The sequence below is a fragment of the Lampris incognitus genome, chromosome 12 (assembly GCF_029633865.1).
Source record: "Lampris incognitus isolate fLamInc1 chromosome 12, fLamInc1.hap2, whole genome shotgun sequence".
In the NCBI taxonomy this organism is placed as follows: Eukaryota; Metazoa; Chordata; class Actinopteri; order Lampriformes; family Lampridae; genus Lampris; species Lampris incognitus.
The window spans coordinates 1796557-1810770 of NC_079222.1; the positions used below are offsets into that span (position 1 = coordinate 1796557).

A 14214-nucleotide genomic window follows, 5' to 3' on the forward strand; every position below is an offset into this window, starting at 1 on the left:
ATAAACAATACAGTGACTGCAGGTATCCCCATCCTTATAAACAATACAGTGACTGCAGGTATCCCCACCCTTATAAACAAGAGTGGTATAACGACTGAAACCAACGACCAGTTTCATATGCACATACGGTGTGACCATTAACTAGAGTTACAGTGGTTATGTGCACTATTCACAGAGGATTGGGGAATGGTTGAGGTCACATCATTGTAAGATGGTTCATAACATTACCCTACAACAATGGTGACAGATGTACTCCCCCCCCCCCCCACTCGGTTCAGGGATGGTCGTTCCCTCTTCACATACTAGATGGCTTCTTTGACTCCTTGTAACCCTGTTCAAACTATCGTTCCTCCCTATCAAGGATGTGCACATCCTCATCCTTGAAAGGGTGGCCAATGGCCTGCAGATGGTGTAGACTGTGGAGTCCTGGCCTGTAGATGGTGTAGACTGTGGAGTCCTGGTCTGTAGATGGTGTAGACTGTGGAGTCCTGGCCTGTAGATGGTGTAGACTGTGGAGTCCTGGTCTGTAGATGGTGTAGACTGTGGAGTCCTGGTCTGACGTCTTAGCTCTCCTGTGTTGTGTCATCCTCTTGGCCAGCGTGTTTAGTTTCCCCAATTTACAAGTCACTGCAATCCTCCTGGCACTTAACAGCTACATTATATTGCTGTTTGTGTCGGGACCCGGTCCTTGGGGTGGACCAACTTCTGGTGCAGCGTAGTGTAATGTACACGAATAAGTAGACATGTTAGCCCTTGGCTAACAGGTCGGACCATTTAGTCGACTGGTTAACGCTGCCGCCTGCGGTGTGGGAGATACGGGTTTCCGTCCCGGCTGTGGCGGTTCCTGGACTGCCCCCCATAATTCGCTGCAGTATTTTGGGGTTTGAAAGCAACTGAGATGCAATGTTTGGAAAATAAACATCTCAGCTTTTCCGACACTGCCGCTACATACAGAACCATCCCTGGTTTACGCTTAGACAGCTGTGGTCCTTCTCATCTTCGATCAGCTGGTGCACTGTTTGGGGTCTTTCTGGCTTTGACAAACGCCCAGTTAGGATAACCACACTTAACCAGGGCCTGTTTAATGTGGGATTTCTCCCCTTCCCCGGCCCCTGTGTGGGTGGGGACGTTGTCAAAACCTCTCCAGAAGAAATAGTTTTTAGTATAACAAGTGTTTTTATGTAATCATATTGTAAATATAACTTTTGGTTTCACAATGTTTTGGGTAATAGTGTCACCTACTGGTCAGATAAGTGAGCTACGTTGAATAGGCGGAGATAATGGTCACGTGATCAGGATACCGGTCATGTGGTCAGGATAATGGTCATGTGATCAGGATGCCGGTCATGTGATCAGGATACCGGTCACGTGATCAGGATACCGGTCATGAGATCAGGATACCGGTCATGTGATCAAGTAACTCATTTGAGAGGAGGAAATGCGTCCTTTGGCAGAACCGTGTTAAGTTACACGCGGAGTAAAGTGTCTGCAGAAGAAGAGAATCAGCGCGACATTAAAAGACAGTAGTGACTCCTAAATGTCTGGCCAGGAGGCGTGTGATTGGTTGTGTAGTGGGAAATGCCTGGGGATGTACTTGGAATGTTGCACTGGGCTCGTGCAGCTAGAGGACCAATCACAGGTTAGCTCGCGCTGTCACAGACGCAACTATATTAGACACCGCGGGAGAGACAAAGCGCCAGAACTGTTTAGTAACCATATCGTAGACTGTCACCTTAGCGTGGGATAGAGCAGGGAAACCTAGCGTATCCTGGGCTGGACAGTAGATACGGTGGCTAGCAGTGGTAGTGTTAGCAGCAGACTGCCTCGGTACCTGTAGCTAGCTGACTACCCCCGAGAGCTTCCCCAGAGAGACTGAGAGAGACATTCACCCGGTCACACCGGAGCCAGAGTACAGAGAGAGAGAGAGACACGCACCCCGGAGAGCAGCCATCCATCTCCTGCCCCGCCTAGAGCTCAGCCGCCCTGTTCCATCACCAGCCCTGGTCCCAAGGTGAGCTTGCTAACCCATTAGCACACGGCTAACTAGCTAACTAGCAGGCTAGCCCTAGCATTGGCGCAGCTATCTAGCTAACGGTGGTGAAGCCCGGTTTGTCGCACCTAAAAGTCCCCGCCTCCATCCATAGTTATCCGGGCTATAGAAAAACCGCGACAAGTGGTGTCAGAAGTGGGATAAAAGGTTGGGATTCGCCATAATCTCAACACCGGAGGATCCTGCCCCGGTCACATGGCGGCATAATTCAGCCTGCACACTGTGAGCTAACCCAGCTAGCAAGAAGCCATTTTGTACTTCTTCGTGAAGTAGAACCCCAACGAAAAAAGTGAATAAGAAACTTCTTTATGAAGTGGAACCCAAACGTAAATCAGTGGAAAAATAAAAATGTCACAGGACAAAGAAAATGTAAAAGAACAGCCTGAGTTGAGTCTGGATGGTGCTGGTGTGGGGACAGAAGACCCCGGAGAGCACGCCTGGATGAAGCTCCTCCTGGCGCAGATGGAAACCATGAACCAGACCCAGGTTCAGATGCAACGCCAGATGGAAAACATGGAACGCCAGACCCAGGTTAAGATGCAACGCCAGATAGAGATGCAGATGGAGGCCCTCACGGCGCGTATCGATGGACTAGCGGACGCGGTGGCTAAGCGATCTCGTCCCCCCACACCTCCCATTCAGCGCACCGATTGGGCCCGTCATCGTTCAGATATCCAAGGTGAGCCTCCCGGTTTGTCGCCCATCGCTCAAGTAGTGAAGCAAGGGGTTTCTCCTAGTAGCCCTCAAAGCGATAGTGGTGTAGGGTCGGCAGGGGCTGTGCTCGGAGAACGAACTAGCAGAACGGTGCAAGACATGAGCCTACTCTCGCAGTTCACCCCGGCCCGGGAGAACCCAGGGGCCAGACAGCGAGACGGCGCTGATCACCTGTTGCCAGCAGCTATGGCCGCAGTGGCTAACTTGAGCGACCGGCGCAACGAGGAGACGCCAGCCAGGCCGAGCAGCAAAGCGGCCCCAGCAGCCCTGCGCTATACAGGAAATGGACCCAGTGAGCCCGCACCACTTACCAGCACTCCGATCGGTCATGGTGGAAAAAATGGAGCGACTGCAGTACCACCCCCCGACGGGATGCAGGGTGGCCAAATGTCCCTGGACAGCAACGGCGGCCGAAACCTGCTGGATGACAGCGTTGGAGGGCAGGCAGGTTCCTCTAGAGGTCAACAGAGCCAGACAGGAGACCTTCAAAGTCGGAGCGGCAACCGAAGCTCACAAGGTCCCGACCGAGGACACGAAAATGACATCAAGCTCCTCGCCACTTTTGATGGTAAGGGCGACTGGGATAGTTTCGTTGGACCATTCGAACGGATGGCGAGGAAGAGGGGCTGGACCGACGAGACCTGTTTGGACGCCTTGTATCTCCGACTGAGGGACAACGCCATGTCTTTTGTCATCGCGCAGCCGGCTCCGATAAAAGATGACTACCACGCGCTCATCACCCAGTTACGCCGCCGCTACGGTAAAGAGCTGCCTGAGGGAACTGCGCGCCGTAAACTCAGCGAGGTTAAGCAGGCCAGAGAGATGACCCTCTATGAGTTTGGCGAGGAAGTGAGGAGACTTGTCACACTGGCATACCCGCAGGTTGGTGTTACACTGCAGGAGGCCTACGCTGCAGAGGCCTGTCTGCGCGGGCTGAAGAACCAAAACATCGCGTATGAAGTCCTGGGGGCAGAACCCAAAACACTAGCTGAAGCAATCAGGAAGGTTGAGGCACGCGAGTATGACTTTAAAGCGACGCTGGGGCGAGAGGTTGAAGGAAAAGGGAGAATCCGGCGAGTAGCATGGGAAGACGAGCGGCGTCGCGATAGCTCTCCAAGTCCTCCGCCGGTAGGAGACAGCATGAGCACCCCCGAGCTCAAGACCCTGGCCAGTGGCATCGACAACATTAACAAGGTGAAGTTGCACAGGCACATCAGCCCAGACCACCTACTCCAAGTGTGTTCTAGAGTATGTCCACTGCTGGAGAAAGAGGTTCCTGCCAGCGTGCCTGGTCTCCACAGCATCCTGGGAGCCGGCAGGCAGAACCTCCTGCGTACCAACAAGAGCTGCAAGCATGTTGTGTGGAAGGGCTCAGCGCTGGCTGCTCTGCACTGTGGACGACCCCCAGAGCCTCCTATTATCTATGGGAGTCCACCCAATATCGTGGAGACGAGCAATGGGTGTCGGCTCAATGGCTCCTACTGTCTGCGCGAGCTACTGCCTACAGCTGTCTACCAGCACATGAAGATACACAAGAGGATTCTGGGATATCTCTCCTCTGTCTACTGTGTCACCTTCGACCGCACCGGGCGACGCATTTTCACGGGCTCAGATGACTGCCTGGTGAAGATCTGGGGCACAGATGACAGGCGCCATGCTCTGTTGTCTGCTCCAGCACCAGCCATAGGGCCGCAGGAAACACCTGAAGGAGGTCCTCCCGCTGCTGACATGGAGGAGCCGGGGGCGCAGAGAACAGAGGAGTACAAAGGAGTGACAGAGCAGGAGGAGATCGATGAAGACCTTGATCTCCGGCTGGAGGACCTGTTCCACGCAAACGACGATGGAGGACCCAGCACACCAGGCTCCCCGGCTCGGTTCCAGCCGCTCCAACACACTGCTGCCAGCTACTCTTCAGGCGAGTCGACAATCACCCAACGTCGTGGGGCAGCAGCCTGTGCTCCGGGCGGGCAGTCCAACGCCCCTGACCCAGAAGGAGACGAAGCCGACGCCGCTGAGTCCCATCTCCCGTACACCACCAGACGGGGCCGGCCAGTCCGGAGGCCCGCCTGGCTCCTAGACTAACTTTGACGGACGTGACTAGTTGACTTGGGGGTTACTAGGCTAGTCACAAGAGTCCAGTATGGATAGCGACCACCCACATTTGTTTGACGCCCTTTGTTCCGGGCCTAGTTCATTTCGCGGGTGTTCTGTCCCGTTTATCGTGTTAGATTAATCAGACTGATCTTTGTAGTCTGTTGTTCATTTATGTTGAAGGGACTCAACAGTGCTGGAGGGGGGCAGTGTAGTGGGAAATGCCTGGGGATGTACTTGGAATGTTGCACTGGGCTCGTGCAGCTAGAGGACCAATCACAGGTTAGCTCGCGCTGTCACAGACGCAACTATATTAGACACCGCGGGAGAGACAAAGCGCCAGAACTGTTTAGTAACCATATCGTAGACTGTCACCTTAGCGTGGGATAGAGCAGGGAAACCTAGCGTATCCTGGGCTAGACAGTAGATACGGTGGCTAGCAGTGGTAGTGTTAGCAGCAGACTGCCTCGGTACCTGTAGCTAGCTGACTACCCCCGAGAGCTTCCCCAGAGAGACTGAGAGAGAGATTCACCCGGTCACACCGGAGCCAGAGTACAGAGAGAGAGAGACACACGCACCCCGGAGAGCAGCCATCCATCTCCCGCCCCGCCTAGAGCTCAGCCGCCCTGTTCCATCACCAGCCCTGGTCCCAAGGTGAGCTTGCTAACCCATTAGCACACGGCTAACTAGCTAACTAGCAGGCTAGCCCTAGCATTGGCGCAGCTATCTAGCTAACGGTGGTGAAGCCCGGTTTGTCGCACCTAAAAGTCCCCGCCTCCATCCATAGTTATCCGGGCTATAGAAAAACCGCGACAGTTGTTAATCATTCTACCTTTGTGTAATTCATGTATTGTTTCACAAGTTAATGTGAATGGAGGTTTCAGGAGGGCACTGATGCTGGTTTAGTAGGTAAGCTACATGGCTAACAAATCCTCATGGACACCAGAAGGGATCCATCCGTTATCCAAACCGCTGATCCTGCTCCCAGGGTCGCGGGGTTGCTAAGAGATGGCTGTTGGCTAACAGAGACTGACAATATGACAACATGTCATATTTACTTCCTGTCTGACGTTGTGAAAGAAGAAGACAGTAAAACACTTGTCGAACATCAGCCGGGTGGTGGTTTTGTCTGTACCAGAAGTACTTTGGGACGGGCGCAGTTACAGGAACCCACAGCACACCCATGCCAACAACAGTAGTAGTAGTAGTAGTAGTAGTAGCGAGACATGAAGTAGTGCTACTGTTAGTATTATATGAAGTATTAGTAATCATATGTGAAGTAATGGTGGCAGTCCTAACAGTAGCAGCACAAGTGCATGAAGTAGCACTACAGTACTTTTGGCAGTACTACCTGCTCATTGACAACGGTTTCCAGGCGACGGAGACAGGCCAGGCAGTAGGTGTGGCCACAGTGAAGTCGCCGTGGTGACCGCTCGCTCAGGTCAAACACCCCGAAGCACACAGCACAGTCTCCACCCCCAGCTCCGGCAGGCCCTCCTGGGCCCTCCTCCTCCTCCTCCTCTTCATTAGGCCCCGCCCCCTCTGGCGGATCGTCCCGCAAGTGATCTGACATTTTATCTGCCAGGCACGTAGAGAGATGGACAGACAGTCGGATAGACGGACATAGAAATAGATGGACAGACAGTCGGATAGACGGACATAGAAATAGATGGACAGACAGTCGGATAGACGGACATAGAAATAGATGGACAGACAGTCGGATAGACGGACATAGAAATAGATGGACAGACAGTCGGATAGACGGACATAGAAATAGACGGACAGACGGTCGGATATATCAATAGATGGACAGATACAGGGCTGGGCAGACGGTCAGATGGATGTGCAACAGAGAAATTATGGATGACAGGTGGATAAACAAATAGGTAGACACATTGATAAGCGACAGACAGGTAGATGGATTGGTGGATGGATGGATGAACAACAGATAAGTGATTGATGGCCAGATGGCCAGACAGATGGATGACAGAAAACGAGGTAGACAGGTGATGGACTGATAGGTAGACAATCAGATAAATGTACAAACAGACAGGTAGATGGATGGACAGACGGCTGGAGGGACAGAGGAGCGACAGATAGCTGGACGAATGAATAAACAGACAAATGAATGGTTGGATAGATGGATGAATGGATGGAGGAATGAATGGATAGACGGACAAGTACAGATGAAGAGTTAGATGGATGATGGATATTCTACCTTTTTCTGAGTACCTTCAGGTTCACCTCGTGAACAGCGATGTTGTGACTTCCCGCATCTCTCCTCCCGTCCTTTCACTCCTGTCTTCTCTGTAGACCGTCTCTTGTCGTCTAGAGACTCTGTCTGTTCTGGTGACAGACCTGTCTGTAGACCGTCTCTCTCCTGTCGTCTAGAGACTCTGTCTGTTCTGGTGACAGACCTGTCTTCTCTGTAGACTGTCTCTCTCCTGTCGTCTAGAGACTCTGTCTGTTCTGGTGACAGACCTGTCTGTAGACCGTCTCTCTCCTGTCGTCTAGAGACTCTGTCTGTTCTGGTGACAGACCTGTCTTCTCTGTAGACCGTCTCTCTCCTGTCGTCTAGAGACTCTGTCTGTTCTGGTGACAGACCTGACTTCTCTGTAGACCGTCTCTCTCCTGTCGTTTAGAGACTCTGTTCTGGTGACAGACCTGTCTTCTCTGTAGACCGTCTCTCTCCTGTCGTTTAGAGACTCTGTTCTGGTGACAGACCTGTCTTCTCTGTAGACTGTCTCTCTCCTGTCGTCTAGAGACTCTGTCTGTTCTGGTGACAGACCTGTCTTCTCTGTAGACCGTCTCTCTCCTGTCGTTTAGAGACTCTGTTCTGGTGACAGACCTGTCTTCTCTGTAGACCGTCTCCCTTCTGTCTGTTCTGGTGACAGACCTGTCTTCTCTGTAGACTGTCTACTGTCGTTTAGAGACCCTGTCTGTTCTGGTGACAGACCTGTCTTCTCTGTAGACCGTCTCTCTCCTGTCGTTTAGAGACTCTGTCTGTTCTGGTGACAGACCTGTCTTCTCTGTAGACCGTCTCTCTCCTGTCGTTTAGAGACCCTGTCTGTTCTGGTGACAGACCTGTCTTCTCTGTAGACCGTCTCTCTCCTGTCGTCTAGAGACTCTGTCTGTTCTGGTGACAGACCTGTCTTCTCTGTAGACTGTCTACTGTCGTTTAGAGACCCTGTCTGTTCTGGTGACAGACCTGTCTTCTCTGTAGACCGTCTCTCTCCTGTCGTTTAGAGACTCTGTCTGTTCTGGTGACAGACCTGTCTTCTCTGTAGACCGTCTCTCTCCTGTCGTTTAGAGACCCTGTCTGTTCTGGTGACAGACCTGTCTTCTCTGTAGACCGTCTCTCTCCTGTCGTCTAGAGACTCTGTCTGTTCTGGTGACAGACCTGTCTTCTCTGTAGACCGTCTCTCTCCTGTCGTCTAGAGACTCTGTCTGTTCTGGTGACAGACCTGTCTTCTCTGTAGACCGTCTCTCTCCTGTCGTTTACAGACTCTGTCTGTTCTGGTGACAGACCTGTCTTCTCTGTAGACCGTCTCTCTCCTGTCGTTTAGAGACTCTGTCTGTTCTGGTGACAGACCTGTCTTCTCTGTAGACTGTCTCTCTCCTGTCGTTTAGAGACTCTGTCTGTTCTGGTGACAGACCTGTCTTCTCTGTAGACCGTCTCTCTCCTGTCGTTTAGAGACTCTGTCTGTTCTGGTGACAGACCTGTCTTCTCTGTAGACCGTCTCTCTCCTGTCGTTTAGAGACTCTGTTCTGGTGACAGACCTGTCTTCTCTGTAGACCGTCTCCCTTCTGTCTGTTCTGGTGACAGACCTGTCTTCTCTGTAGACTGTCTCCTGTCGTTTAGAGACTCTGTCTGTTGTGGTGACAGACCTGTCTTCTCTGTAGACCGTCTCTCTCCTGTCGTTTAGAGACCCTATCTGTTCTGGTGACAGACCTGTCTGTAGACCGTCTCTCTCCTGTCGTTTAGAGACCCTGTCTGTTCTGGTGACAGACCTGTCTTCTCTGTAGACCGTCTCTCTCCTGTCGTTTAGAGACTCTGTCTGTTCTGGTGACAGACCTGTCTTCTCTGTAGACCGTCTCTCTCCTGTCGTTTAGAGACCCTGTCTGTTCTGGTGACAGACCTGTCTTCTCTGTAGACCGTCTCTCTCCTGTCGTCTAGAGACTCTGTCTGTTCTGGTGACAGACCTGTCTTCTCTGTAGACCGTCTCTCTCCTGTCGTTTAGAGACTCTGTCTGTTCTGTTGACAGACCTGTCTTCTCTGTAGACCGTCTCTCTCCTGTCGTGTAGAGACCCTGTCTGTTCTGGTGACAGATCTGTCTTCTCTGTAGCCCGTCTCTCTCCTGTCGTTTAGAGACTCTGTCTGTTCTGGTGACAGACCTGTCTTCTCTGTGGACTGTCTCTCTCCTGTCGTTTAGAGACCCTGTCTGTTCTGGTGACAGATCTGTCTTCTCTGTAGACCGTCTCTCTCCTGTCGTTTAGAGACCCTGTCTGTTCTGGTGACAGACCTGTCTTCTCTGTAGACCGTCTCTCTCCTGTCGTCTAGAGACTCTGTCTGTTCTGGTGACAGACCTGTCTTCTCTGTAGACCGTCTCTCTCCTGTCGTTTAGAGACTCTGTCTGTTCTGTTGACAGACCTGTCTTCTCTGTAGACTGTCTCTCTCCTGTCGTTTAGAGACTCTGTCTGTTCTGGTGACAGACCTGTCTTCTCTGTAGACTGTCTCTCTCCTGTCGTTTAGAGACTCTGTCTGTTCTGGTGACAGACCTGTCTTCTCTGTAGACTGTCTCTCTCCTGTCGTTTAGAGACCCTGTCTGTTCTGGTGACAGACCTGTCTTCTCTGTAGACTGTCTCTCTCCTGTCGTCTAGAGACTCTGTCTGTTCTGGTGACAGACCTGTCTTCTCTGTAGACTGTCTCTCTCCTGTCGTCTAGAGACCCTATCTGTTCTGGTGACAGACCTGTCTGTAGACCGTCTCCTGTCGTTTAGAGACTCTGTCTGTTCTGGTGACAGACCTGTCTTCTCTGTGGACTGTCTCTCTCCTGTCGTTTAGAGACTCTGTCTGTTCTGGTGACAGACCTGTCTTCTCTGTAGACCGTCTCTCTCCTGTCGTGTAGAGACCCTGTCTGTTCTGGTGACAGACCTGTCTTCTCTGTAGACTGTCTCTCTCCTGTCGTATAGAGACCCTGTCTGTTCTGGTGACAGACCTGTCTTCTCTGTGGACTGTCTCTCTCCTGTCGTTTAGAGACCCTATCTGTTCTGGTGACAGACCTGTCTTCTCTGTAGACCGTCTCTCTCCTGTCGTTTAGAGACTCTGTCTGTTCTGGTGACAGACCTGTCTTCTCTGTGGACTGTCTCTCTCCTGTCGTCTAGAGACTCTGTCTGTTCTGGTGACAGATCTGTCTTCTCTGTATACTGTCTCTCTCCTGTCGTTTAGAGACTCTGTCTGTTCTGGTGACAGACCTGTCTTCTCTGTAGACCGTCTCTCTCCTGTCGTTTAGAGACTCTGTCTGTTCTGGTGACAGACCTGTCTTCTCTGTAGACCGTCTCTCTCCTGTCGTCTAGAGACTCTGTCTGTTCTGGTGACAGACCTGTCTTCTCTGTAGACCGTCTCTCTCCTGTCGTTTAGAGACCCTGTCTGTTCTGGTGACAGACCTGTCTTCTCTGTGGACTGTCTCTCTCCTGTCGTTTAGAGACCCTGTCTGTTCTGGTGACAGACCTGTCTTCTCTGTAGACCGTCTCTCTCCTGTCGTGTAGAGACCCTGTCTGTTCTGGTGACAGACCTGTCTTCTCTGTAGACCGTCTCTCTCCTGTCGTTTAGAGACCCTGTCTGTTCTGGTGACAGACCTGTCTTCTCTGTGGACTGTCTCTCTCCTGTCGTTTAGAGACCCTATCTGTTCTGGTGACAGACCTGTCTGTAGACCGTCTCTCTCCTGTCGTTTAGAGACCCTATCTGTTCTGGTGACAGACCTGTCTTCTCTGTGGACTGTCTCTCTCCTGTCGTTTAGAGACTCTGTCTGTTCTGGTGACAGACCTGTCTTCTCTGTGGACTGTCTCTCTCCTGTCGTCTAGAGACTCTGTCTGTTCTGGTGACAGATCTGTCTTCTCTCTAGACCGTCTCTCTCCTGTCGTTTAGAGACCCTGTCTGTTCTGGTGACAGACCTGTCTTCTCTGTAGACTGTCTCTCTCCTGTCGTTTAGAGACTCTGTCTGTTCTGGTGACAGACCTGTCTTCTCTGTAGACTGTCTCTCTCCTGTCGTTTACAGACTCTGTCTGTTCTGGTGACAGACCTGTCTTCTCTGTAGACTGTCTCTCTCCTGTCGTTTAGAGACTCTGTCTGTTCTGGTGACAGACCTGTCTGTAGACCGTCTCTCTCCTGTCGTTTAGAGACCCTGTCTGTTCTGGTGACAGACCTGTCTTCTCTGTAGACCGTCTCTCTCCTGTCGTTTAGAGACTCTGTCTGTTCTGGTGACAGACCTGTCTGTAGACCGTCTCTCTCCTGTCGTTTAGAGACCCTATCTGTTCTGGTGACAGACCTGTCTTCTCTGTGGACTGTCTCTCTCCTGTCGTTTAGAGACTCTGTCTGTTCTGGTGACAGACCTGTCTGTAGACCGTCTCTCTCCTGTCGTTTAGAGACCCTATCTGTTCTGGTGACAGACCTGTCTGTAGACCGTCTCTCTCCTGTCGTTTAGAGACTCTGTCTGTTCTGGTGACAGACCTGTCTTCTCTGTAGACTGTCTCTCTCCTGTCGTTTAGAGACTCTGTCTGTTCTGGTGACAGACCTGTCTTCTCTGTAGACCGTCTCTCTCCTGTCGTTTAGAGACCCTGTCTGTTCTGGTGACAGACCTGTCTTCTCTGTAGACCGTCTCTCTCCTGTCGTTTAGAGACTCTGTCTGTTCTGGTGACAGACCTGTCTTCTCTGTAGACCGTCTCTCTCCTGTCGTTTAGAGACCCTGTCTGTTCTGGTGACAGACCTGTCTTCTCTGTAGACTGTCTCTCTCCTGTCGTTTAGAGACCCTATCTGTTCTGGTGACAGACCTGTCTTCTCTGTAGACCGTCTCTCTCCTGTCGTTTAGAGACTCTGTCTGTTCTGGTGACAGACCTGTCTTCTCTGTAGACCGTCTCTCTCCTGTCGTTTACAGACCCTGTCTGTTCTGGTGACAGACCTGTCTTCTCTGTAGACCGTCTCTCTCCTGTCGTCTAGAGACTCTGTCTGTTCTGGTGACAGACCTGTCTTCTCTGTAGACCGTCTCTCTCCTGTCGTTTAGAGACTCTGTCTGTTCTGTTGACAGACCTGTCTTCTCTGTAGACCGTCTCTCTCCTGTCGTTTAGAGACTCTGTCTGTTCTGGTGACAGACCTGTCTTCTCTGTAGACCGTCTCTCTCCTGTCGTTTAGAGACTCTGTCTGTTCTGGTGACAGACCTGTCTTCTCTGTAGACCGTCTCTCTCCTGTCGTTTAGAGACCCTGTCTGTTCTGGTGACAGACCTGTGTGTAGACCGTCTCTCTCCTGTCGTTTAGAGACTCTGTCTGTTCTGGTGACAGACCTGTCTTCTCTGTAGACTGTCTCTCTCCTGTTGTTTAGAGACCCTGTCTGTTCTGGTGACAGACCTGTCTTCTCTGTAGACCGTCTCTCTCCTGTCGTGTAGAGACCCTGTCTGTTCTGGTGACAGACCTGTCTTCTCTGTAGACCGTCTCTCTCCTGTCGTTTAGAGACTCTGTCTGTTCTGGTGACAGACCTGTCTTCTCTGTAGACCGTCTCTCTCCTGTCGTTTAGAGACCCTGTCTGTTCTGGTGACAGACCTGTCTTCTCTGTAGACCGTCTCTCTCCTGTCGTTTAGAGACTCTGTTCTGGTGACAGACCTGTCTTCTCTGTAGACCGTCTCCTGTCGTTTAGAGACTCTGTCTGTTCTGGTGACAGACCTGTCTTCTCTGTAGACTGTCTCTCTCCTGTCGTTTAGAGACCCTGTCTGTTCTGGTGACAGACCTGTCTTCTCTGTAGACCGTCTCTCTCCTGTCGTTTAGAGACCCTGTCTGTTCTGGTGACAGACCTGTCTTCTCTGTAGACTGTCTCTCTCCTGTCGTTTAGAGACCCTGTCTGTTCTGGTGACAGACCTGTCTTCTCTGTAGACCGTCTCTCTCCTGTCGTTTAGAGACTCTGTCTGTTCTGGTGACAGACCTGTCTTCTCTGTAGACTGTCTCTCTCCTGTCGTTTAGAGACCCTGTCTGTTCTGGTGACAGACCTGTCTTCTCTGTAGACCGTCTCTCTCCTGTCGTCTAGGGACTCTGTCTGTTCTGGTGACAGACCTGTCTTCTCTGTAGACCGTCTCTCTCCTGTCGTTTAGAGACTCTGTCTGTTCTGTTGACAGACCTGTCTTCTCTGTAGACCGTCTCTCTCCTGTCGTTTACAGACTCTGTCTGTTCTGGTGACAGACCTGTCTTCTCTGTAGACCGTCTCTCTCCTGTCGTCTAGGGACTCTGTCTGTTCTGGTGACAGACCTGTCTTCTCTGTAGACCGTCTCTCTCCTGTCGTTTAGAGACTCTGTCTGTTCTGGTGACAGACCTGTCTGTAGACTGTCTCTCTCCTGTTGTTTAGAGACCCTGTCTGTTCTGCTGACAGACCTGTCTTCTCTGTAGACCGTCTCTCTCCTGTCGTTTAGAGACTCTGTCTGTTCTGTTGACAGACCTGTCTTCTCTGTAGACCGTCTCTCTCCTGTCGTTTAGAGACCCTGTCTGTTCTGGTGACAGACCTGTCTTCTCTGTAGACCGTCTCTCTCCTGTCGTTTAGAGACCCTGTCCGTTCTGGTGACAGACCTGTCTTCTCTGTAGACCGTCTCTCTCCTGTCGTCTAGAGACTCTGTCTGTTCTGGTGACAGACCTGTCTTCTCTGTAGACTGTCTCTCTCCTGTCGTGTAGAGACCCTGTCTGTTCTGGTGACAGACCTGTCTTCTCTGTGGACTGTCTCTCTGCTGTCGTTTAGAGACTCTGTCTGTTCCGGTGACAGATCTGTCTTCTCTGTAGACCGTCTCTCTCCTGTCGTGTAGAGACTCTGTCTGTTCTGGTGACAGACCTGTCTTCTCTGTGGACTGTCTCTCTCCTGTCGTGTAGAGACCCTGTCCGTTCTGGTGACAGACCTGTCTGTAGACCGTCTCTCTCCTGTCGTTTAGAGACTCTGTCTGTTCTGGTGACAGACCTGTCTTCTCTGTAGACCGTCTCTCTCCTGTCGTTTAGAGACTCTGTCTGTTCTGGTGACAGACCTGTCTTCTCTCTAGACCGTCTCTCTCCTGTCGTTTAGAGACCCTATCTGTTCTGGTGACAGACCTGTCTGTAGACCGTCTCTCTCCTGTCGT

At 51.6% G+C, this 14214-nt stretch overlaps 1 protein-coding gene across 1 annotated transcript in view; it reads left to right on the forward strand.

The window, feature by feature from the left end:
- The first annotated feature begins 5460 nt into the window (after nucleotides 1–5460).
- The window catches only part of LOC130122050 (FAST kinase domain-containing protein 5, mitochondrial), a 29040-nt gene continuing 20286 nt past the window's right edge, over nucleotides 5461–14214 (forward strand). Inside the window, exon 1 of the mRNA XM_056291073.1 lies at nucleotides 5461–5509. The gene's annotated coding sequence lies outside the window, so the exon portion shown is untranslated. The remainder of the gene's footprint in view (nucleotides 5510–14214) is intronic.